This window comes from Narcine bancroftii, chromosome 2 (genome assembly GCF_036971445.1).
Source record: "Narcine bancroftii isolate sNarBan1 chromosome 2, sNarBan1.hap1, whole genome shotgun sequence".
In the NCBI taxonomy this organism is placed as follows: domain Eukaryota; kingdom Metazoa; phylum Chordata; class Chondrichthyes; order Torpediniformes; family Narcinidae; genus Narcine; species Narcine bancroftii.
Genome location: NC_091470.1, coordinates 66,906,636 through 66,933,430, shown reverse-complemented (window position 1 = coordinate 66,933,430; position 26,795 = coordinate 66,906,636).

The following is a 26,795-nucleotide window of genomic DNA, read 5'->3' as shown; positions in this document are numbered from 1 at the left end:
CTCACCTCCAGACCACAATCATGGAGGACTGGCAAGAACATCTCCTCCACAATCTCTATCAGTACCAGAGCAACACAGACCCCTGCTCTACTCGCTATACACCTACAACAGTGTGACGCGATACAACAGCAACACCATTTACAAATTTACTGACAATACCACGGTTCTAGGTTGTATGAAAAGGGGTGATGAGGCAGCATACAGGAGGGAGATTGAAAACTTGGCTGAATGGTCCACCAACAACAACTTTGTCACCCAGTGTCACCAAAACCAAGGAGCTGATTATTGACTTCAGGAAGGGAAAACCAGAGGTGTACAATCTAGTGATCATTGAGGGATCAGAGATGAAGAGTATAAGCAAATTTAAGTTCTTGAGAGTCACTATCTTGGAGAATCTTTCCTGGACTCAACATACTAATATTAAGTGCAGGAAAGCACGTCAGCATCTCTACTTCCTCAGGAGTTTACTGAGGTTTGGAATGAGATCAGAAACCTGGGCAAACTTCGACAAATGTGTGGTGGGAAGTGTGCTGACTGGCTGCATCACAGCCTAGAATGGGCATGCCAATACCCCTCAATGGAAAGCCCTGCAAAAGGTAGCGGACACAGCCCAGGACATCACAGGCAAAACCCTCCCCACCATTGAGAACATCTATAAAGAATGCTGCTATTAAGGATCTACATCATCCAGCACATGGTCTATTTTCACTGCTACCATCAGGAAAGAGGAGTAGGTGCCACCAGGTTCAGGTGCTACCCCTTCCCCATCAGACTCAACCAAACAAACTTAAACAGAAACTCATTTCAGGACTCTTCCTTTTGCATTTTATTGATTTTTTTCTCTATTGCAGTCAGTTTGTTTACATTTCTTTATTTGTTGAGTACAGTTCTTTGTACTACTATTAAATGGTAATTCTGCCTCACCCACAGGTAAAAGAATCTCAGGGTTGTATGTGATGTCATGTATGTACTCTGACAATAAATCCAAAATTGTATCTGAAATCTGGTGATGGTATTGCTATTGTTCAAGATAGCCATTTGTGGTGGCATTGTTTCTTACCATTTTCTCAGCCTACACTTAAAACTGGTTGGGTCATTGTGTAATCATCAATAAATATCCCTTCCTCTGACATTAGGATGGAAGGAAGGCTATTGAAGAAGCAACTAAAAAGTATTATTGATCCTGGAACTTGAGGAAGTCCTGCACTGATGTCCCTGTGGTGGATATAACCATCCAAGGACCACAGTCATTTCCCCTTGTGAATTGTTTTTCCTTAAAACTCCCCGTATTTTACCACACTCAGCAAAACACTGCCTTGATGTCTCTGTTAACTCATCTCTGGAATTCAGCTCTTTGATTCATGTTCGGAGCAAGTGTGAGATGAGATCTTAATTTGAGTGTCCTGTTGAAACCCAAACTGGCATCAGTGTGTAGAGTAAATTCAGCTTAATATCACTATTGATGTCAGCTTCTGTGGCTTTGTTGATGATTAAAAGTGGGCTGATTAAGTGGTAATTAGCTAGATTCATCTTGTTCTGCTTTTTTGTTAACAAGACATGCCCAGGCTATTTTCAGAATGTCATACAAATGCTAGTGTTGCAGCAGTACTGGAACAGCTTGATTAGAGTCACAGGTATTTCTGGAGAGCGGAACCTCATTGCCACGGCTAGGATGATGCTTGGTCCTGTACACTTGCTGTGTCTGATACCCATTTTGTGATCACACAGAGTGGAGTGGAGTAGATTGGAGGAGAATGAAGGGAGATCTTTTTGAGGTATAAAATAGGAGGGCAATTACCTCATTTAGCAAAAGCAAGGAGGTGATAGTGGACTTCAGGGGGAAATCAGGAGAACGTGAACCAGTCCTCATCGAGGGATCAGCAGTGGAGATAGTCAAATTCCTGGGTGTCAACATCTCTGAGCAGCTATAGTTTCTGAGGAGTTTGAGGAGGTTTTTTATATCAACAAAGACTCTCATAAACCTCTACAGGTGTGTACCATGGAGAGCATTCTGTCTAGTTGCATCACGGTCTGGTATGGAATTGCCTATGTTCAGGAGAAAAATAAATTCCAGATGGTTGTTAACTCGGCCTGTGACATCACAGGCACCAGTCTTCAGTCCATCAAGGACATCTACAAGAGGCAATGTCTTGAGAAAGTGGGCTCTATCCTCAAGGACCCCCACCCCCCAGGCCATGCCCTCTTTGAGTGAAATGAAGAGGGAAAGAAGCTGTCCTTGTGGCGTTGAATGCTCGTCTTCAGCTTCCGGTACCTTTCTCACAATGGTACCAGAGTGAAGGTACTGACCGGAGGCTGAAGACGAGCATTCAACGCCACAAGGACAGCTTCCTCCCCTCTTCCATCAGATTTCGGAATGAAAATGAACCACAGGCATGACCTCATTTTCTCTTTCTCTTTTTCTTGAACCATTTTTATTTACTTTGAAATGTGGTTTATATACATGCTTGCACTTGTGATGCTGTCAAAAAATGACATGTTGATGACAATAAATTCTGATTCTGGATAGTGAGAAACTTGCTCCTCTAATAGAGATATTCAAAATCAGAGAGTGTCGGTTTAAGGTGAAGAACAAGAGGGATAGAGAATATCTGAGGAAAAATGTTTTCACTTCACTCAATGACTGGTTGGAAACTGAAATGGTGGAGGCAGGTAAGAGTAGAACATTTTCAAAGTAGCTGGCCAAGGCATAAAATTTTATTGATAAAGTGCCGGTAAAAGGGATTAATATAGATGGGTATTTAATACTCAGCATGCAATGGGTATTTGAATGGTTGGCATGAACTGGTCTGTTTGGGCTGCATGACTATGAATTAAATTGACTAGAGCAGGCTTCAGCAATGTTGGGGACCTCAAGAGAATGCTGAGTTGCCATGCTCTGCATCATTGATGCCCTTCACTGTGGTTTGCCATTTGCAGAACTGCTTGGGCTTTGGAATTATATGATGATTTTGAAATTTCTGTACACAAATGTCCACACAAAGGAAAACTGCTATAAAATGTTGGGTTTAATTGGCGGGAAGAATAAGGAAATACATGATACTAAATGGGGTGAAGATGCAGATAGATCTCTGGTACAGGTAAACACATCTCAAGCACAAAGTACTGTCGCATGTTATTAAAGTGATAAACAAGAAAAGTACACCAAATAATTTCTAGAACTGAAATGCAGACAGAGTATGTTACCATTTTATAGAATCTTGGTTAGACTCTACTGAGTATTGATTGTGGACAATTCTGGTCTTAACATCAGAAGAAGGATAAGAAGACAGCCCAAAAGGACTTACAAGAACTTAATAAGGGAAAATATCTCACAGGAACAAGTTGGTTCTGTGCTCTAAAAAACAGAAGACTGATGGATTTCTGGTAAGTGACTGATAGTTAATATGTTTGATTTGGAAGATGTAGAATAATTGTTTCCACTATTGAGATCAGTACAAGAGATGAGATGGCACTGTTAGAGAAGTGCCTAGCGCAACACTGTTACAGGGCCAGCAACCCGAGTTTGAATCCAGCAAAGTGAGTTTGTACTCACCTGTGTCTGCTTGGGCTCCCTCCAGGTGCTCTGATTTCCTTCCACCCTCGTATGGGGTTTAGATTAATTGGGAGGAATTGGGCAGCGCGGGCTCATTGGGCCTGTTACAATGCTGTATGTCTAAATTTAGAGACCATAAACTTAAGATATAAATAAGAAGGGAATTTGGGCATAATTATTTTCCCACAGAATGGTTAGAATTTGGTTCTTGCTCCCACACACTTTAGTACAGTTGTCCAGAAACCTGGATAAACACATGTAAGCATGTTAAAAATGTGATTAGCTGTAGAAGAGCGGGTGATATCACATGAGTATAAGTCACAGTTTGCTCCCATTGTCTAAATTGTTTCTGGCTTGAAGTGTCCAGAAAAATGACTGTTCAGGAATAAAGAGAAATTTTGAGCAAAATTATGATAAGTTGTGAGTTCTAAAGAGTGAGACAAAGGCAAGTGAATAGCTTTTTATTAATGATTAGCTTTAGAAATGTGCAAAGCATGCCAATATCTGAGGCATTGACGATGTATGTTGACTTTAAGGCAGATGAGGGAACTGGAGCAAGGCCTTAGGCAAGGATTTTAAAATAAAGATTCTGAAGGACTGAATGAATGAGTCAAAGAGGAAGGAGTTCAGCAGAGCACAGCATAGAACAAGGTGACAAAAGTGTGATTTCTGATCAAATGGGTATTAGGGAGCTGGTGGGGACAGCTTTGAAAATGCCACAATCAAAATTAAAGAACTGCAGATGCTGGAAACTTGAAAATAAATGTTAGAACTGCTCAACGGGTCAGGCGGCATTTGTGAAAAATGAAACTGAGTTAAAAGTCAGGTCAATGACTTTTCAATAGAGAAGAAATACCAAAGGACTGCAAAACCATGGTGGAGGGATTTGGGGGGAAGTAGAAGATGGAAGTTGAGTTTTTGAATGAGTGGCAATGGTTTGCTTTTATTTTTCATACCCAATGAAAAAGTGAAAGCAATGTTGAGTGGTAAAGCAATGCTGGACTCAGACTATGAGAATGGAGATGGAAGAATCCGGGGTAGTTGCAGATTTATTGCTGAATAGGGTGGCTTCATTCATTCTGATATTACATCAGAGGAACTTTTAGTTCATTATCAATTTGAAGTCATTTTTAAACTTCTTTAATTTATACCAGTATATATTGGCTGTGTGCAGATGTAGCTCCATTTATCAAAATCAAGTTTTTACAAAATTGCTGGTGTTCATTATTATTTAGTGGTATAAAGAGAAAAATCAGAGTTAATTTGAGGGGAAAAAATATTTCCTTTTTATCTGTGGAAATTATCACTGAAGATTGTTGATTTTCAATTGTCCTGTTTATTTTAAGGAGGTCTCTCATTAAACTAAACGACTGTCCCTGCGACAAGGCACTCACAATGTGCTCTGTTTTTAATTGATAATTTTAATCCTATTCAAAAATCAAAGAGGCCTATCAGAAAACAATTTTATTCAACTAGATCATCTACAATGCAGGTTTTCATTTTTTTTAATGTTGAAACTGCAATTCTGTTTTATCTAGTGTCTTTCAACAAGTTTAATTTTGTTTGTAAATTAGTACTGGAAGTAGCATTTCCTCTTGGCTGCAGTGCAGACAAGTGGATCATTGTTTACCCGGCTTCCCGTCTTTCCCCCTCCACTACCCCTTGCACAAAGCCCTAGGTGGGATTCTTTACATCTGACATCACCGCACTTTCTGTGAGGCGGTTATCTGACAGGATTGCTGTGAGACCATCTGAGGTGTGTGGAACAGTGAGAAAGAACAAAACACTCCTGTGAGGCAGGCAGTCAAGGAGATTCTTGGTGATCAGGTGACTGCTAGGTTTTTCCAAGCCAATGTAACCGAAGATCATTAGAAAGCATCAAAGGAAATTAATTGGGAAGGAAACAGAAAGCACTGCTTACATGACTTACCTTTGCGAGCACTGTAAGACCATTGATGGCTGATCTATTACTTTTCCATGGAGCCAACATTTGCTGGATATCCAGAGGTTGGGAATGGAGAGCTCTGTTCCCTTTCCCTCTCAAATAAAGTTGCACTGCCATCTGATGGTCTGACAGTAATGGTTGTCACCATCGGGTGTTCTTTATTAGGTGGGTTCTGCTGTCCTGTGAGTTTGTGTTTGTTTGTGCGGGCAATAAGTTAAATCCGTTGTGGAATGTGGGAGTTTTGTTTTGGGTCAATCTGTGAGTGTGCTTGAGTTCTCCCTCTGGCTGCGTGAGGCCATGGAATAAAAGGTCTGGAGCTTCAACTAAAAGCCCACCACAGGTTTTTCAAAGCTGTACTGCCATTAAATAAATACAGTATATTCAATGGAGCTGCCAAGGTTCTAAGCTCCTTAATTCTCCCTGCTTCTCTCTTTCTTCTCTGTCACTTAAACATTCTTTAAGAGACCAGGTTTGCTCATCTATGCTCCGAGTGGGATATTGCCTTTGCCTGCAATATTCTGTAGCCTTAAAAAATATTTTCAATTTAAATAGTAAGGGCACTAATAAATTAGGAACATTAATTGATCAGAATATACAATGTTTGAATGTCATGCCAATAGTTTCAGAGAGTTATATCATAGAGAGGAAGGTGAAATGCATTCACAACAAAGCTACAAGTTTCTGTGATAAAAATGACAGTGGTGATTAGCCCTTTAAGAGTCGGTGGTGATATAGTCCTTTAAAGCCAGGGTTGTGTAGCCAGGCTATACTGAGAGTGCTGCAAAGTGTGTTGTTACAGCCTCTTCGGCAATTCTCAAATATGTGCAAATTTTATCACTTCTCGTCCAATATTTCCTGGTAACAATTTACTGACATAATAAATTATGGCAGAGGGCAGCATAGTGGTTCGGCAATAAATGTTCCTTCTCTTAGCTTCAGACTTGGGTTAAACCTTTTTTTTGAAAGTTTTTTGTGTTACTATACATGTAATCATAGCAAAATACACATTACAGTAGTCAAATATTAGTATCAAATCCATTATACACGACGGTATAAACACCCCATCCCCTCCCTCTAAACAAAACCCCAAGAAAAGAAAAGAATGAACATAAGAAAAAACCTAGAAAAATAAAGATAAAGAAAAGTAAGGAAACAAGAATAGAAACCTGGTTGCTGAAGGGCACCCCTCACCACACGGGTCTAATCATTTATATCTTTTAATACTTCCAAGGAGATTAACGAGGTTCGAAGCTGAGGGAAAACATCTGAAAATTAATTCTCTCAATTTGTAAATACGGGTGCCAATTTTTCAAAAATATGTCATATTTCTTTCTCAGATTGTAAGTAATCTTCTCAAGAGAAATTCAGGTCTGTATTTCTGCGTTCCATCGCTCCATGCCTAGATGGGTGTCCGATTTCCATGTTACTGCCATATATTTTCTTGCTATGCCAAGGCAATCTTTACAAATTCTTTTTGATATATAGATAATTTCAACTTTGGACTTGTCCCTTCAATTTTACCTAATAACAATAACATTGGGTTTTGTGGGAATTTAATTCCTGTAACCTGTTTTTAAAAAGTTGCCAAATTTATCCTAAAGGGTCTCATTTTAGGGCAGGACCAAGAAAAATGTAAAAAAGTACTTATCTCCTGGCCACATCTAAAGCATTGGTCTGATGAGTCTGATTTCAATCTATTTAACTTCTGTGGGATGAAATATAATTGATGTAAAAAATAATATTGAACTCATCTGTATCTAACATTTATTGTGTTTGTAACACTATCTCAACATAGCTCTGACCACTTTGTTCATCAATGTTAATATTTAAATCCATCTTCCATCGCTGTCTGGACCAATGTATCCCCTGTTTGGGAGTCCCCTTCTTCAATAAGGTGTATACAGCTGAAATAATTTTTTAATATATGTCTATTGTGAATCAGCATTTTTACATTACCACATTTCAGAAATAACATTGTTGGACCCAATTTATATCTTAAATAAGCCCTTAATTGATAATAACATAAAAGTGTATTATTTTGTATTGTGTATTTAATTTTTAATTGTGCAAATGACATTGTTCCTTCCTTCATAACCATCTTCTATATATCTAATTCCTTTCTGAGACCAAATCTTTAAAAATTGATTATTCAATGAAAATGGAATAAGTTGATTCTGTATCAAAGGCATTTTAGGCAAATAACCCTCCTCATCCCAATTTTGCTGTTTTCCTTATTCTAAATATCAATCAAATGTTTCAACAAGGCACTTCCCTCTCCCCAGATAATAATTTTGATTCCCATTTATATATAAAGTCTTCCAATATTCTCTCTCCTATTTTATCAATTTCTATTTTAATCCATGCTGGCTTTTCTCCCTCATCAAAAAAGAAGTCAAAAATCTAATTTGAGCTGCCTTTTAGTAATTTTTAAAATTTGGTAGCTGTACTTGGGTTAAACTCTGAGCTTGAGTGCTGACTGTGTGGAGTTTGCATGTTCTCTCTGTGTCCTTGTGGGTTTTGCCCAGATACTCCAGGATGCTCCCATGTGACTACCTACTCTAGATAGTGCTTCTGCATTGGGGCATCTCATGCAATAGTGCCCCTTTCAATAGTGCCCCCCTAGGCTGCAAATAATCTGCACACAAATTGAACATTACCTTGGATGCAAACAAACAACACACAGTCAAACTTTATGTCATAATTTCACAAGGAAAGGCAGAAATTCTGTGGAATTTGACCATGAAGTCAAAGATTTTGTTCCATTTTATTTTCTCCTTTTTCACTGTCATTATACTGCCCGTATTGTACAGTGAAACCTCGTTAGGTGTTAAAATTGATACTCCTCAACATTACACTTGGAACTTTTTGTGAAATTTATTGACAAGCTGCAACAATATTAAAAGGGCATTTCAATTTTTTCGATGGGAAGCAGAGATGAAATATGTTACAAGTCTGATTATATCACCAGTGCCCCTTTTAGAGCACTGAGGCAGAATTCAAGTATTCAAGTTGCCATAAGTCTCTATTGAAATACATGAAAAGAAAAACTTATAAACCTGAATTTATGTAGACTCATGATCTCAGGGATATCCAAATAGTTTCAGATGCAAATTACAGATTTATTAGTATTGATTTTGGGATGACATGTTTAATGTAGCGGTTAGTGCAACACTATTATGTTGCTAGTGATCCAAGTTCGAATTCGAATCTGTAAGGACTTTGTACATTTTGCCCGTGACTGCATGGGTTCCTCTGGGTACCCCGGTTTCATCCCACCCTGCAAAATCATATGGGTTAGTAGGTTAATTGATATACTTGGGTAGCATGGGCTTGTGGGAAGGGTTTTAACAATGTCTTGGTAAGATTCAAGCTTCATACTCCAGATCAATGGTCTAAATTTTAACCACTAGACAGCCATTCTGCCACCATAGTTACAGCTGAGTCCTCTTACCAACTCGGGAAATAGCAATCTGGAATTGTTTTGATCACCTAGTTGGGTCGTAAAATCTCCAAGAATTATTCATGTTTCTCCTTGACATCGGTTGAGTAAGCAATACTGGTTTTGTGATGTTTTGTAATGTCTTGTAATGTTTTGTAATGTTTTGTAATGTCTTGTAATGTTTTGTAATGTTTTGTAATGTCTTTTCCGAGGTTGATGTAGCAGTTAGCACAATACATTTACAGCGCCAGCAATCGGGACCAGGCTTCGAATCCTGAGCTGTCCGTAAGGAATTTGTACGTTCTCCCTGTGTCTGCTTTGGTTTTCCCCACAGGCTCCAGTTTCCTCCCACCATTCAAAACATACCGGGTGTTGTAGGTCAGTTGGGTGTAATTGGGCAGCACGGGCTTGCGGGCTGAAACGGTCTGTTACCGTGCTGTATGTCTAAATTTAAAATTCTAAATTTAAATTTCAAAATAATTAAATTAAAATTTTATAAATTTAAAAATTTTAAATTCCCACTATTGAGGCTTAATCAGCTACATTGTGCAAGCCATATGCCTCACACCAGACTCCTGAAGCAAAAACACTTTTCTGAGCTCTGTGGTGGAATAAGATTATGAAATGGATAGAGGGAAAAAAAGATCAAGAATATGTGCATGGCCTCATAGAAAAAAATGCACCATCCCCACAGATTTCTGGGAATATCCTGCCCATAAGCACCTAAATTAGAGAAGGAGCATTGAGTTGAGTGTAAACGGTAGGAAGTGAACATGACATCAGGAGCTATTCACTCCACCTCCCCACCATCTCCACCCATCATCAAGTACTGTGGTCAAATGCTTCATAACCATAAGAAATCATATCCTTTTATGGTGCATTGTTTTACTATTAAAGATTCTCCCCTATGGTTTCTAGAAGTTGTCACCAAGAATGATGCTGGTAAGTCTGAAATTATTTTGGAATATAGCACAAGTTGACATGGCACAATTCTGCCTGAGTAAAATCCAAGCAAATAGAAGAAGTCACTAAGGTGAAAATAATCCTAAAGCTCCTCAGACAAAAAATGAACATTGAAACTAGGCTTAAGAGAGATCATTGGATATTTGTTCTTTGCAGAGAGCCTTCAGGTGTATTAGGCAGGTGGAGAAGCAGAAGTGTTGAAGAGGGGATTCTTTAGCTCAGCTGCCAGTGGTAGTCAGAAACTTGGGGCTGTAATGTTGCAAACTTGTTGGAGTTCACTGACAATTTAGGGCTTAAGAAAAAATGCTTACATTTTCGTAATGAAATTCATGTCCTCAGGCTGTTGAAAAGTTCTTTACAGTATATAAAGTGCTTTTGAAATAGAGTCAAAAAAATTTTTTTTTAAATTTTTTTATTTTTCACACTATAAACCATACTGACCAAAATACATACAGACATTTTTCTCTTGAATATATAGTCATTTTATCGCCTTTTTTTCCCCTCCCCCCCTCACTCCTCCTTCCCATTTATTCAAAGTTCAATCTATAAGATACATTAAACCCGTTAAACAATGTCGTCACTTAATAAAAATAAACAAGAAATTTTTGTCTTTTACTTATATATACTGAGTCAGTTCATTTCGTTGTCTTCTCCTTCTGTCATTTTAGGTGGCGGAGGTCCATGGTAGGATTTCTCTATTGTGTTTCATGTATGGTTCCCGTATTTGTTCGAATATTGTGATGTTATTTCTTAAATTATATGTTATTTTTTCTAATGGAATACATTTATTTATTTCTATGTACTATTGTTGTATTCTCAAGTTGTCTTCGAATTTCTAGGTTGACATAATACATTTTTTTGCTACAGCTAGGGCTATCATAATAAATCTTTTTTGTGCTCCATCCAAATCGAGTCCAAATTCTTTATTTCTTATATTACTTAGAAGGAAGATCTCTGAGTTTTTTGGTATATTGCTTTTTGTGATTTTATTTAATATCTGTTCTCTCATTGATGGCATGAGGCACTAATAGGTTCACCAAGGTCTCAGGTGCCTCCTGCCCTACAAACAGCAATATTATAGCTTTTTCCTCAGTTGCTGCTGCTTTCTCTATTCTGTCCTCCCCAAGATCTTGATGATATCATTCGTTCATAGTAACATTTTCATTCATTCCATATTCAGGGTCCATTTGTGTCACTCAAGTTCTCTGACATATTTAATGCCTTCTTCACTTTGTACCGAATCACCATCCTGCTAATAATGAAGAGGACATCAATTGACTCAGGTTCTGGACAATCAGAAGGTACAGTAGCAGTCCAAAAATCTGATGCCAGAAATCCGGACCACCCAAGGATGTGGATTTTACAAAAATTCAAAAATTTAACGGTCTTTTGTATGCATACATAAGCACAACAGATGCAGACCGGCAACAAGCAACCACTTTATTTTTCTTTAAAAATGAAGCATGCTGGATTTGCAAATGAATAAACTATCAAAATTTACCTGTTCATCTCTTCTTTATTCCTCCTTAAATTTGAATTTTAAAACTACTGCCGGAAAATCTGAAAATCCAGACCAACCTAATCTCCAAGCAATCCATATTTTTGGATTTCTACTGTGTACAAATATAGAATATGAAAGGGCCATTTAAATCATACAGCTAACTCCTTCCAGTGGTCTGTTTACTGTGTAGCGTCCCACCGCCACGCCGATCAAGCCGGCACTCCAGGCAGCGAGCACCACCAAAGACCAGCAGCCCATGCATTGGCATTGGCCCCAACAAGCAAACTGGCGGGTGAATGACAAGGGCACAACCCCAAAATTGTGCTGGCCTTTCTGCGCACCCAACAGACAGACAGTGTGCAGGGAAGAAGGGCATTGTTATGCTGGAAAGTACCCGTGTGCAGGAAACCTGCTTTTGTTATGCATGATGTAACGTCAGCCAAGGGAGGCCATGACGGGAACAGTGCAAGTATAAAAGTTGGGCCTGAGTCCTAATAAAGCTCAGACTTTAACCTGACTACACTACGTGTGTGTGTCTCCTTTTGAGTAGTGCACAACTACAACTGATCGTATTCTCCACTATTTTTTCCAATTGTCTGTGATGGAGAAGTATAAAACTTAATCCTGATCCCAGTACATAGTGAGGTTATATATTTATCTAATTTGCTGCCACATCTTAGAGTACTATTTATGCTTTACACAAAAGTGCTATCCATTTTTTTAAAAATCTATGCTGTTCAATAAATGCTTTCAAGTCACGCATCCAACAATACACAATCAGCAATAAGAATTGGGTAACAGTAGCTACTCAAAATTTAAACGGTTAACGGTGTGTGTCCCGCTTCCATAAATATCTATTTCAAAGTTCACAAACAACATAACTTCAAACCAAAATAACAAGTTGGATTTAACTGATTTTACCAAAGAAGTGATGTTTAATGCAGAAAGCACATTTCTCCTACTTTTCAGTAATACACGTGCAGATGAAAGAAAACAAAACCCACCATCACACATAAGCCACTTAATGCATGAAAGCTTAATCGCCACTTTGAGGAGTAATGCAGTGCTCGGAAGCTATTGAGTGTAAAAATAAAAGCATCAAAGTTTTAATGGAAGCCTGTGTGGATCAATGTATCATAAAGAGCATCCAAAACTGCTAAGGAGATCTTTCTGTAGAAACGAGAATGGATCTTCAGGATTTAATCAGCAAAGCCCACTGGGTTTGACCTTACTTGGTCACATATTAAGTCTGCTGTAACTCCATGAAAGCAGTTTTTGTTTTGTTAATGCATGGGATTGCAGCCACCATTAGACCATACTGTTCAACGATGCTGCCACTAAAGTTTACTATGCATATAATTGACTGATAAGACTACAGTATTAAATGGCTATGGGACTGCTATCATAGAATTTAAAGATTTGTTCTTCTTTGCATTTCATTTACATCTCAAACCATACTGGAGATACAGTTGAACAAAGCTCCGGCTTAAACAGTGATTAGATCTGATTGACTTGGATTTTTGCTGAAATTGCTGCATTCTATCCAGTGTGTTCAGAGTCTGGACGGAAAATGATACCTCTGGTAAACTTTTACTATTTTGTGAGGCAGTTTTATTGCATTAAAATCTGTAAAAAGATAGTATTAGTCAAAAAGCCTTCTATACCATCAAATGTCAAGGGTGAGATGGAAATAAATCTCGGAATAGGCTGGGATCCAGCAGCACCACGTTGATAAGGAAACCTCCAACCTTGAGCCTGCTCCAGCCAGTTACCTTTGCCACAACAGGAGGCTGGTGTCCAGGAGGACAACTAATGATTTCATTAATCTCCCATCTAAAGAACGTTTCAAAAGGAGTACTAATTTGTTTGACACAAAAGAATTGTTTCTAGATTCTGAATGGCATCATCTTGATACAATTTTGGGTCAGTTATACATTTTAAATTCTGCTTCTTGTGTTGTTCAATGGCATTTACAGATATGGAATTCCAGACTATTTGTGAACAGAACAAATAAATTGTGCGTTTGTCTCCAAAAAAAAGTGTGGTTTTTTTTTGTATCAATGGATTATTTATGTAGCAAAGTAATAAGAGTAAAATAATTTATGGGGGAACTGGAGAGATGAAGAAAAACAATTTCTCTCACCAAATGGAAGAAAGCAAATCTATCTGTAGTACAGACCTTTGATTAATTAATGAGCAGTAATAATGGGGGAAAAAAATCCATAAATGTTTAAAATATTTCACCTGATCCTTATCTTGAAAAATAGTATCAAAAGACAAAGTGAAAACATTTTTAAAACCTGTATCAATTTTAAATATATGTTGAAATCTTCCAAATAATTAGTTGAGGGAAGTGGATTTAAAATATAAAATGTTCAGTCTCCATTTCATGCCAGTAATTTAAGCAAGAAGGATTGTTTTTGCTCAGTAACTAATTTTCATACCAATTTACAATGATCTATATAAAAATATTAAGAGCTAAATAATATTGACTGATAAAATGCTGCCTTTATCTCACAGCATTTTTAAGTCATTTTAAGAAGAATAGGTGATTTTTTTCTCCTCAATATTTGGTGTTTATTACACTTAAGCAGATAAATTTGCTACATTAGCAATATAACAATCAAATCATATTGTGTCAGACAGATGTGAAGTATCCCTCCACATCTGAGAAGGATACATTGCTAAATTGAAGCAATTTCAGAATGTCGCAATCTCTTACTTCGCCATGAATACGCTACTTGAATACCTAACATAGGAAGCGACGGCAGTGACATTCTTTAACATAATGTCTTCATCTGCAAAAGGTAACAAATGAAAATTAATGTCAATAGCATTTAGTGCATTTGTTAAATACAGGTACTATGACATTCAAGAAACATAATTTCAGCTTGATGATTGACTTATTTGTGGATTAAATTATGGTCCTATCAATGTGGCACAATTACCAGAACCTTTTAAGTGAAATTACTTGGAAATTTTATCATTTTCATCTTTTAGGGCAAATTGTGTTTAATTGTGGTGCAAATTTTTGTGTCTTAAGAATCATTTCTAGATTTTTTAAATACATAAAAGTGTCAAGCATCCTCATAACATAACGGGAAATTTGTCATCAAAATGTTATTTAAGTTGCATTTAAATCACAGAATAAGTTACTTATTTTAATATTCTTTTTACCCCTCTTTTTGTTCTTTGTTGCTTCCTTTCCTTCTCCTCTCATGGTCTGACAGAATAATTCTGACTTGGAATAAGCAGCTTTATTCTACATCACAGTTCTTTTATTCTGGTAATATTTGTACCCAAAGCTGCAGAAAAATAGTTATATCAAATCAAGGAAGCCTGCCTGTCAATGGGCCAGCAGTACAAAAAACTGAACCCGCAGGAGTGGAAAAGAGGGATTTAATGTAATTGGAAAGGGGAGGCCATGAATTCTTTATTTTATTGGTGCACAATTTGATTCGCAAAAAGATAGAATGTTTAAAGTAAACCAGTCCCAACAGCAGAGAATGGGAAGAAGAAGAAATGCCCAAAGTAAACAGTTCTGCCCCTAGCACACACCACTGAAATGAAGAGGGGCTGGAAACAATTTTGAGAAGTGAATGGCTTCCAACTCGCATTTGTGATGACTGTCAAAATAAAAAAGTATGAGAGAGATCAGGATAATAGAAGATATTTATTTTTGTTTTAATTATTAGTCCTTGAGTAGCTCTGTGCAGATTTTCTCATTTCTGTGCCAAACATTCTTGAAGATTCACATAGGTTTTAGAAGAAGGAAGAATAGGAACAAACCTCCATTATAACATGGTCCTTGGGAACCAGGCACTTAGCATTTTGTAATGAAGTGTACTTTATAGTGAATGCCACTCAACATAGTTTTTAATGGAACATAAGAAAATACTGAATTAAAGTGTGGAATTGATTGTAACTGGAAGAATTACGGTGAAGGTAATCAGCACAATTCCATTTTAACAACTAAAGCAGCCACAAACTGAAGAACTTTCAGAACAAAATGTAAGGACAAAAGAAATATAAATTGTTCACCTATGGTCAACATTGCTCAAGCAAGCTGTACATTTTCTGCAGATCATTACTTTTTTTCAGTTACTTGATGGTAACAGAAATTTGAATTTTAAAACCCAAAATTATTATTATTATCAGGTTGTATAAAATTAACTATTCTACAGTTGTGTTACAATTGATTCGTAATGACAATTTAGCTATCGAAAGTGTAAATTGTCAGTGGAGTATTAGCCTCAATGGATCACTGTCAAAATATTGCACTTAGAGTATTTGCATAAAAGCATTACAAATTAAGGCCTGCTGATTGTCATACAAAAGCCTGATTTTTCTCTCTGAACTAAAATTATCCTCAGAGTATTTCTGATTACTTTTGTATGAGCAGGACAAAACTAAATTTTGCACAAACTAATTCCAAGACAACGTCAGCAAAGGGTTTTAGGATGAGAAAAGTCTATGATGATGGCACATTGTTAGTAATGACATACTCATCGAATGTACCTGTAAATCAGAGGTCCTGTAAGTGGCATGTAGGTTAAATGTACATACGGCAATGTTATGTTGATCTTAAGCTACTCTTCAGTAGTAGATTTTGAAAAACACTGCTTTTAATTAAAACACACTTTACCATCAACATTTTGAACTGATGAAGGTGAATCTGATAGATTAAAGAGAAAATCCTTCCTCAGCCTTGCTCTAGCAGATGAACAGTTTTGTGTCTGATAAAATTAAAGATAAGTTGCATACTTGTAATTGATATGGGTGTGCACTAATTAACTGAACAACTGAAGCAAAATAATTTTAACAATACTATTGTAATAGTACAGATCTATCACCAATGTATATAGTGTATATAGTTACAGTATCTAGACTGTGCTTACAGCGATTGGCTGAGAGCTAAGCCACGCCTACTGTCTGGGCCTTAAAGGGTTGTGTCCCTAGCCAGGTCGGATCATTCCGGACTGGTCGGCCACCTGCGAAGAGCTCCTGTCTTTTGCTAATAAAAGCCTTGGTTTGGATCAACAAGTCTTTGGTTCTTTCAACGAGCTCTACAACTATCAAAAAAGGTTAAAAGAAAATGCCGAATTCTGTTTTTCTGAAGGTCCAAGAACAATGGAGGAATGAATTTTAGTGTTGGTCAGGTTGTTTAGCAGTAATTCTGATCTATCAAGCTATTAAAAATTCATTACCTTTGAATGGATGAACTCTGCAAATATAATTTATTTGAATGTTGAGTCTTAAAGTCATGTAGTTATGGCAGTGAGGTTTGTGGAGAGGTAAGGCCATTTGAGCAACAGTTTTCTCTGTTTAATCTGGTATGTGCAGTCTGGATTGTACTCATGTTTACTTCAGAACATTGGTAGGCTTCACCTTACTCTGGCACAAAATCTGAGCCAATTGACTAGCCATTGAGTTCAAATCAACCCCAGCGTGAAATTTGCAGAACCCTACATTCTATGTAATCTTGTTGAAATGCACAAAATTCCTACAGGAATTGATCAAGTAAAAGTAAACATGATATTTTTACTGAGTGACGTGTCCAGAACCATGGGTTATAGTTTCTAAATAAGGTGTTAGCTATTCAGAATAAAGATGATAATTTTAGAATGACATGCCATAATTGTTCCATAATTCTTTTTGGGGTCGCATCTTCATCATTTTCAATACGGTCTTAATGCAGTTTAAATTTAAAAAAAATATTAATGCAACCTGACAACCTCTGATGTGGTGGAAAATTATGAAATTTCTGGCAGGGAAATTCTCTTCAATCTCTGCTATAGATATGAGACCATATTACTGATGACTTTGTTTGACACTTTTTTTCAAGAGATATGACTGAAAATCTAGCTTTATAATGGCAGAACTCCATTGTAATCTCGCCTTGTATGGGATTATAACACTTAGCTACCTTGTCCTCTGGCTTACCCATGGTCACTATGTTCTAGGTGACTCAATACATGGACTCCTGCTTCTGAATTACAACCTTCTGTGCAGAATGTTAGTACCTGAACTTGTGGAAGTGAATATTCAATAGGTAAAAACGTGCCTTCTCTTTACTCATTGATTGGTGAGATTTCTTGTGTATATGAAAAGAGAAAGGCATGAGTATGGTCATAGTAAGGGGAGGAGGCCAAGTGAGAGGGGCACGTTTAAACTCGTCTGACTCTTGAAAACTAGAAAAGGTCATCATTAACTGAGCTTTTGTAAGCAGGTTGTTTCTAAGCAGGCGCCACTTGACAACACCATCAATTATCCTTGCCGTCACTTATGATCGAGACTACACTAATGTGGTAAATGCCTGGGTTAGTTTGTCCTACTTCTTGTGGACAGAACAAACCTGGGCATTTTTACACATTGTTGTACCTGTACTGGTACAGCCTGGCCAAAGACGGAGCACATTTTGGAGTACAAATCTTGAGTACTCTTGCTGGAATGTTATCAGGGCCCATAGTCTTTTTTTTGTATGGCTTTTGGCTATTTGTTGACATCATGAAGAGTGAATCAAATTGACTATCTGTTGGGGACCACTGGAGGAGGCCATGATGAGTATTTCCTAATCTGGAAAAAAGGAAGATAGCTCCAACGTGTTAATATATTTTCATATTATAGTCAGAATTGACTTGGAAATGATTAATACAAATGTCCTTTTAGAAATAGGAGTGTGTCTGTTGATTTTAATGGTACATCTAATTAGCAAAAGCATTTCTAAATAATATCGAGGAATGTGAAAAGTCAGGCTGCCAGATAAACATGGATTCAGTAACACACTTTGTAATAATTGCATTAATCTCTGTAATGAACATTATTGATTGGCAAATGGTCCCCATCATGGATTCAATATTTTTCTGTTTAAATTAAATGACATTCCAATTGTATTCAATGTCACAGAGCAGCTTGGGAATTTGTGACGTGTTGTACCCAAAAGATATTGAGAGCACATTTCAGATCTCATGTGCATTACCTCAAGTCCAATCAATATTATGTATCTTGAATCAACATGGTAGACAGTAATTGAGCCTCACGGCACCATTTTTCTGGATGGTAATAGGGCCACTAATCCATTTAGCACTTACATTTTTTTAACAAAACTTTAGGCATACCCCACAGTAACAGGCCCTTCTGACCCATGAGTCCATGCTGCCCAATTATACCCATATTAGCCTACAACACTGTATGCTTTGGAGGGTGGGAGGAAACCAGAGCACCTGGGGAAAACCCATACAGACACGTGGAGAACGTGCAAACTCCTTACAGATGGTGCTGCATTCAAACCTGTGTCGATGATGCTGTAAAAGTGTTACGCTAGCTGTGTGACTCTAGTGTAGCTATTTCAGTGCCAACGATCTGGGTTCAAATTCTGCTCTGTCTGTAAGGAATTTGTTCATTCTCCCCATGACTGCATGAGTTACTTCTGGGTCCTCCATTCCAAAGACGTACAGGGTTAGGAGGTTAATTGGTCACATGGGTCTAATTAGGCATTGGGAGCTCATTGGTTGGAAGGGCCTGTAACCGTGGTGTACTTCAATTTGTTTTTAATTAATGCTATAACGAGGAAAGTTATAAATGCATGTTCATGTTCAGGTAGAAGTGCTTGATTCACCATTTTTGACTTGTATCCTGTTCACTATCTTTACTGGAAAGTTCTCATCGGGGTTATTTTTGAAACTATATGTAGTTCAAAATATTCTACTTTAATCTATTTTTGACCTGAATGCATATTTTCATTGTATTCCGGGCAGATGTCGAACTGTAATAACTGCACATAAAATAAAATGGCACAAGGTAAACCTAAATATAGGTTAAGCTATCCCTGAGATATTCTGTTCAAGCCCCAATGTAGATTTATACTCATAATAGGGATAAAGTAACCAGAAAGTCATTTTTTATTTTGCAAGCATTTTTTTTATTTACAAGCCAAACTAGGTCATATCTACTAAACCAGCAAATGTTTTGCAGGAGATATTGAAGATAATTTTAATGCCCTATTTTGTAGTGAGGCCATGACGCCAGGTTTTAATGTTACACATGATGCAGCTGTGTCAGGCTAAAGCTATTTAAATGAAGTTGATATCAAACCATGTTTCTTGAATAACTCAAACATGTTTTTAACACAAAAATCAATTTTGCTTTTATGCATTAAAAATATTATGAATTTACTAGATACACAACCTTTTTTCAAAAAATAAAATTGTAAAGGCACATTTGTTATGCTTGGTGGGTCTTGAATTTTTCAACAGCTAAATAATTCCTGAGGAAAGAGAGTGCCCAGTATAAGGTAGTAGATTCAGGATTTCTATTATGAAGGCTACACATTCACAACACTAGCATACCTTGCTTGGAATTCTGAGCAAATTGACTGAGTCGGCATCGTGGGGACATGCCTAATTTATCTTCAGCTGCTCTATTTAAAGGGATATTACAAGCATGAGTTTATGAATTCTGAAGTCGACTACAAAATCATTAAATCTAGTGGGCAATATTTTTGCTCCAGTGTTCTGTTACCCTTTGTAATTGCCTAATGCAACACCCTGAACCTCCTCAGACATTGATGTTTAAACATATGATAGAAGGTTAAGCTTTCTTTGCACATCCTGCATCATGAATATAGTCTACTATGAATGGCTGCTCTATTGGTTCCTGAGATTCTTGCTATCTTAGGTCCACGGAACTGCAAAGTTGCCCAGGGTAATGAGTTGAATGAGAATGGTGAAATGTCTCTAATCTGGAAAGTGAGTTGCAATGTTCACAAAACTAGAGCAAGTTTTAACAAAAGATTCATAGGTTGTTAAATAATCTGCCAGTGACACATTTCCTTAGAATCTTTTGAGAAAGCAATTGTAAAATTGCAGAATTTATTGACAAATTTACCTGTCAACCTTTCGATCCTTATCGATTGCTGCTGTATTCAAACTTTGGTTTCGCTGGCAACTCCCAAGAAGCTTGGGGAACCTGTGTGCATTCAGTTAAAGTCCCAACCTTTTGTTAATAGGGCTCCTAATGAGTGATTACCTTATTGAAATCACCAGCCAGCTCTCCCATTGGGATTTACTGAGGAGATTGGGTTAAATGCAGTGTGAGTTGGTGTCAGGTTTCTTTTCGTGCATGGTACCCACTTGTTCCTGCTTCTAATCTTAACCGATCCCAAGGTTAAAACCTCCCCATTATTAACAGCATAATTTAGAAATGTTTTGCTCTACGTGGCGAGGAATGGGGTTGCTGGGAAAATAATGCAACTTTCTGAAGCAGTAGATTGGTAGTTCAGTAATTTTTCATATTTTTTTTAAATTAAATTTTAATTACAGCATGATATGTGTTGATTTCAGCCACTGAACCCCATGCTGCACAATTTCACCCAATTAACCTACAACCTCATTTGTTTTGGAGGGTGGGAGGAAACTGGAGCACCTAGGGAAAACCCACGCAACTCACAGGGAGGACGAACAAACTCCTTACAGGCGGCACCAAATTTAAACCTGGGTCACTGGTGCTGTGATAGCTTGGTGCTATCCATTGCTCCTCAATGGAGCTGCAGGAGAAATTCAGAGAACAGAGAAAACTGTTGTGCGTTGCTTTCCCATCTTGTGCACAGACCGGGTATATTCAAAGTATTGAACAGGTTCAGCCTTTTTGATAATATATGCTTATGTACTATTCATTTTGTATATATGAATCCAGTACTATGTAACAATTTAATATTTACCTCATGGTGAAGGGAAAGAGTAATGTAAGTAAGGGGCAGCCACAGTATGTAGCAAAGTAGGCTGATTACAGTAGGTTTAGAATTGCCTGCTCCCAAAATACAAAAGAGAGGATATGTATGAAACAATTTAGTAGGAAGGTTAAGGCAGAAGGAGGTGTTGAGTAGAACAGATGAACATGGCCAAAAATGAGAACAAAGAAATAATTAGAAATATCTGGGGTATGAATTGATTTCTGATCAAAACAACAGGATATTCTGGCCTTGGGGATTAAGATGGGAGCTCTACACCCCAGATATCTGCAGAGCAGGAAATTACTTGTGATAAATCTTATGCAAGAAATCTAGCAAAGAAAGCCAACTTTTGTTCTGTCTGTATGATAATGAGATCTAGCAAAGGAAGCCAACTTTTGTTCTGTATGATAAGGTTGAGCTATATAAACTGTAGAGACTGGACAGTAGAGGTCAGTCTTGGGGAATAGCTCACTGTGCAGGTGACCTATGAACTAACGACTGAACCAGAGCTCTGTTAAGCTTTATTCTTGTGCTGTGTAATAAACTGATTCTTGAACCGAATACCTTCTCCTATCACTTCATTCAACGAGCATGCTGGACTCAGACGACACATAGACTAAATTGAGGGTAGGGTAAAGCCAGAGCAAGGATATGTCTTTGCTCCAAGCCTGCTTGGAATTTTCTTTGCCCTTACTCAAACACATCTTTGGCACGGGTAGAGATGGAATATACTGCCTCACAAAAAAATTATTTAACTCCTCTATGTTTAGGGGGAAAACAAAAGTGAGTACGGCTGAAAAGCACCCATTTTCACATGGATGCCAGGATACAGTATATCATTCAATATTAGCCTGAATAAGACCAATCCCAAGGGGCAAGGTTTTGCTGAAATCTCCTCCAGCAAAATCAACCATAATGTTTTAGTGAGTGCGACCAAGTGTATGTGGTTAGGATCCTCCACCAATGACATCATTCTTGATGCAGAATTAATCTGAATTTCATCAAACCTGCCCCAAATTCTTTCCAAACTTACCGAAGAGATATAGTTAAATAATAGACTAACTGAGCACTCAGAAGGTGGTGTGCACAAATGGGTGTCTACTGTATGGTAGTGAGCTTTGGATTCTATATTTCAGCCAAGGGTAACAGCCTCCATGTTCTTGGCCTGTGGTGCATTCTGAACATACCCTGGAAGAACACAGTCACAATTCTAGCATCCTGGATTGTGGACAAAAGCCCAGCATTAACTTACTGGACATGCAATGATGTGAAACCCAGAAATCTCCAGGCACTGAGATTGTAGTAAAAACACACAGAAATGCTAGAGGAACTCAGCCAGTGTATGCGTCTTAGTGCAATGATATGTTCAGGCATATTCACAAGATGAACAATGGGAGCATACCCAAAACCATTCACTACAGAGAACTAGTCTTGAGGAACTAGCCAGTTGGGTACCCAAGAAATCTGTGAAATGGTCAGATGGAGCTGGAAGGAAGCCCTTAGGATGCCAATGGAACTCCACAGGATGGCACGGTTGCACTACCATGGTGGCCCTGCAGCAGGTACTGCTGCCACACTGCTCCAGTGACCTGGGTTTGAGCTGATCTTGATTACTGGCTGTGTGGACTATGCATGCTGCCACTTTTAATCTGTGGGTTTCTGCAGGCACACTGCTTTCCTTCCAATGCTGATAATTAATTGGTGACTGTAAACTTCCCATAGTGTAGATGGGAAGCAGGAGAATCAGGAAAACTAATGAATGATAAAAAGAAAGGTGTGGGAAGAGGACAGGAAAGCTCTGTAAGCCAAAATAGATGGTTGATGGTCTCTAACTCCATCATATAAGATGAATATGAAATAAGAAATGCTACAGCGGCCTCCAAAAATATACAAAGGAAGAAAACACGACATGAAAAGGGAAAACAAGGCTTCAGAAGGAGTAGCATGGAGCAAAGGTTCAGATCACCTTCAACTGCAAGAGATGCCACAGGGACAGTCACTCTTCCCAGACTGAGGGGACTATCTAATCCATTGTCTCTTTAAACTCAAAAGGCAAGAAATAAACAAATAAATGTGATTCATACAGAAATCTTTGGAAAATGGTCGTAGCACCAATGTATTAATATACTTTACGGATATATTTAGATATCGCCGATTTGCAGGAAGTATATAATCAGTATAGAGGGAGTGCAGAGGAGGTTTTTGAGAATGTTGCCGGGGTTTCGGGGTTTGAATTACAGAGAATGTCTGAGCAGGCTGGGGCTTTATTCTCTGAAGCGTAGAAGGTTGAAGGGTGATTTGATAGAGGTATTCAAAATTATAAGGGGGACAGATAGAGTCAAGGTGAATAGGCTTTTTCCAATGAGAGTGGAGCAGATTCAAAAAAGAGGGCAGGATTGAGAGTAAAAGGAGAAAAATTTAAGGGAAATGTAAGGGGAAATTTCTTTATACAGAGGGTGGTGGGGGTGTGGAATGAACTTCCAGCAGTGGTGGTAGAAGCGAGATCTATGTTAATATTCAAGGAAAGGTTGGATAGGTATATAGACAGCAGAGCTATGGAGGGTTATTGGCCAAATGCGGGTCAGTGGGACTATGTGAGAGATGATGTTTGGCAGGGACTAGTAGGGCCAAACTGGCCTGTTTCTGTGCTGTAAATGGTTTTATGGTTATATTTTCCTGAAAATACTTAAGAGGTGGGGATCAAGCGAAAAGATAATGAAATTCCATCTAATAGCCCATCTTGATTCCAACTACTACCTGCAATGTTTTAGTTACTTATTAATTTATCTTAATCTGAAGTTACATCAGAATTATTATTTTGCTTTAGCTAATATTGGCAACCAAATATAATTCTTTGGTGAACAGTGAAAGGAGACATTTAGGGCAGCCTGAAAGAGCTTTAAAATGCCCTTTTGCTGTCAGAGACTTCTGTGAAGATAATAATGGCATTGCAAAATCTGCCATGTTTTGTTGTAGGTAGGAGAAGTGGGACCACAAGTAAAAGTAAGATGGTAAAGAATGTTGGAAATTTTTGCATTTATTTTTCTCTCTTCACCATCTTGGAGGATCTTTCCTGGACTCAACATACTAATGGTGTCGTGAAGAAAGTACGTCAGTGCCTCTACTTCCTTGGGAGTTTGCGGAGGTTTGGTATGACATCGGAAATCCGAGCAAATTTCTACAGATGTGTGGTGGAAAGTGTGCTGACCGGCTGCATCATTGTCTGGTATGGGGATACCAATACCCCTGAGTGTAAAGCCCTCCAAAAAGTAATGGACACAGCCCAGACATCACTGGAAAATCCCTACACATTATCAAGATCATCTATAGTGAATGCTGCCGTGAGAGAGAAGCAGCAATCAAAAAGGAGCCGCACAACCTAGCACATGCTCTGTTTTCACATGCCCGCAGAGTAGGACTGACTCGTGGAACATCAGCCATGTAGTTAAGGTGGTTCCCAATGCCGATCTCCTGGGGAATGTAAACAATGTCTCATGAGGTGTCTTGTTGGAGGCTGTTCACAGGAGGGACCAGATACTGTGGAGTGCCTCTGAAAGGACCTCACCCGTGGGGGACAGGGAGACCATTAGACTTTAAGGCCAGTAGTACTGCCTTCCTGACCATGCCATTCTCCCACTCCACTCCACTTCACTCCACTCCACCTCATAAATAACCCCTTGGGGTTACAGGTGATAGTCCGGCTAGAGACGATGTCCTTGGACAGAATATTGACACAGCTTGTCGCTCATGAAGGACAAACCCCTGTCACAGTGGACATAGCAGGGGTATCTGAAGATAGTGAACTGGTTGTTCAGAGCCTTTATGATGGTAGCTGTAGTCATGTCCAGACAGGGGATAGCAAAGGGGAACCACGAGTACTCATCGATGATGTTAATGAAGTACACGTTGCAGTTCATGGAGGGTTGGAGTCCTTTGAAGTCCATGCTTAGACATTCAAAGGGGCAAATGGCCTTGATCAGGTGTGACTGGTTGGGCTGGTAGAAGCGCAGTTTGCACTCTGCGCAGACCTGGCAATGTTTGGTCAGTGTCCTGATGTCCTCGATGGAGTAGGGAAGATTACGGGCCTTGATAAAGTGTGAAAAACAGGTGATCCCTGGGTGGCAGAGGACATCGTGCAGTGATTGCAATCGATCCATCTCTACACTGCATGCAAGTATTGAGTATAGGAGAACAGGAATTAGGATGTTATGGTAAAGTTAGCTAAGACATTGGTCAGGCTAAATTCGGAGCATTGTGTGCTGTTTTGGTCACCTAACTAGAGGAAATATATCAATAAGACAGAAAGAGTGCAGAGAAGATTTACTAGGGATAGTGCCTGAACTTCAAGAACTGCATTATAGTAAAAGGTTAAACAGGTTAGGACTTTATTATCTGGAACATAGAAGAAAGAAGGGAGATTTGATAGAGGTATTCAAAATTCAATATTCTCTCTCTCTCTCTCTCTCTCTCTCCCTCTCTCTCTCTCTCTCTCTCTCTCTCCCTCTCTCCTCTCTCTCTCTCTCTCTCTCTCTCTCTCTCTCTCTCTCTCTCTCTCTCTCTCTCTCTCTCTTTCTCCCTCTCTTACATGCTTGCATGTGGACCATACCATTGGCTGCACTGGATCGTGCTGACATCTAAATAATCTGAATACATATCCCTGCTCAAAATCTGATGTTTCTATAGGCAACTGTCAGTGAAATGAACCTCAAACACTGTCCCTGTGTCACTCATCCCAATCGCCATCATACGTAAAATATCCAGTAAACATGCTTTCTTTGATGAAGGGATAAGGGTAATATTGCAATGTAACATCTGATATCTTTTGCCGAATTTACATTCCAAAGCTTCCAAGTAAATAACACCAATTGACATCAGCCATTCATATGCTTTTCTTTCACTCTCCAACTTTTTGGAGATTTGGATTATGTTATTGACATCCTGCTTGTATTATTACTACCTATATATTTAAATCCAGTTGAGGCATGAAAACAATAAGTCATAGGATAATCAAACTTATATCATTCTAGAGACTTAACAGTGTTTCTTTACTTACTGGGAGCATCTTCAATAAATTAAACATCTATTCTGGGATATGAAGCAAATAACAAATCTGAAAAATAAGTGAAAAAAGCATTTAGTGCTAACGGTGGATAACATAATTGAATAAATTCTGCTTAACCAGTATAACATCGGTGCCTAAGCATTAGTCAACGCATTAATTCTCTGCTGGACATGCATCGTCAGAGCATGACACTTACCATTTAACTTGAGAGGTCATAGAAGTCTTAGAATAATCTTTGGTTATTTACAAACTGAAGCAAGACGAGAGAATACAATGCTTTGTCTGGACATCAGACTTTACCAAGGTGCCATGAAATGCATCCATGTTCCTGATGCTCCTCACAAAAAGCAGGTCCACTAGGATGGGATCATAAAAGTTCATGCCAAGTTTCTGGTCAGCATTCATTAATCCTGCCCAGTCATACAAGGCATGGAACCTCAATTATGAAGGAGCTAAGACAGAGGATAGGATACCATGGACAATGGCACATTTTACTGAATCAAAGTCCACCACATCCATCGTGTATGTGTCATCACTCTCTGGTAACCTGGAGCCCATGTCATCCTGTCTGTCTGCCATTTTCCCCTCTCTAACTGAGGTTG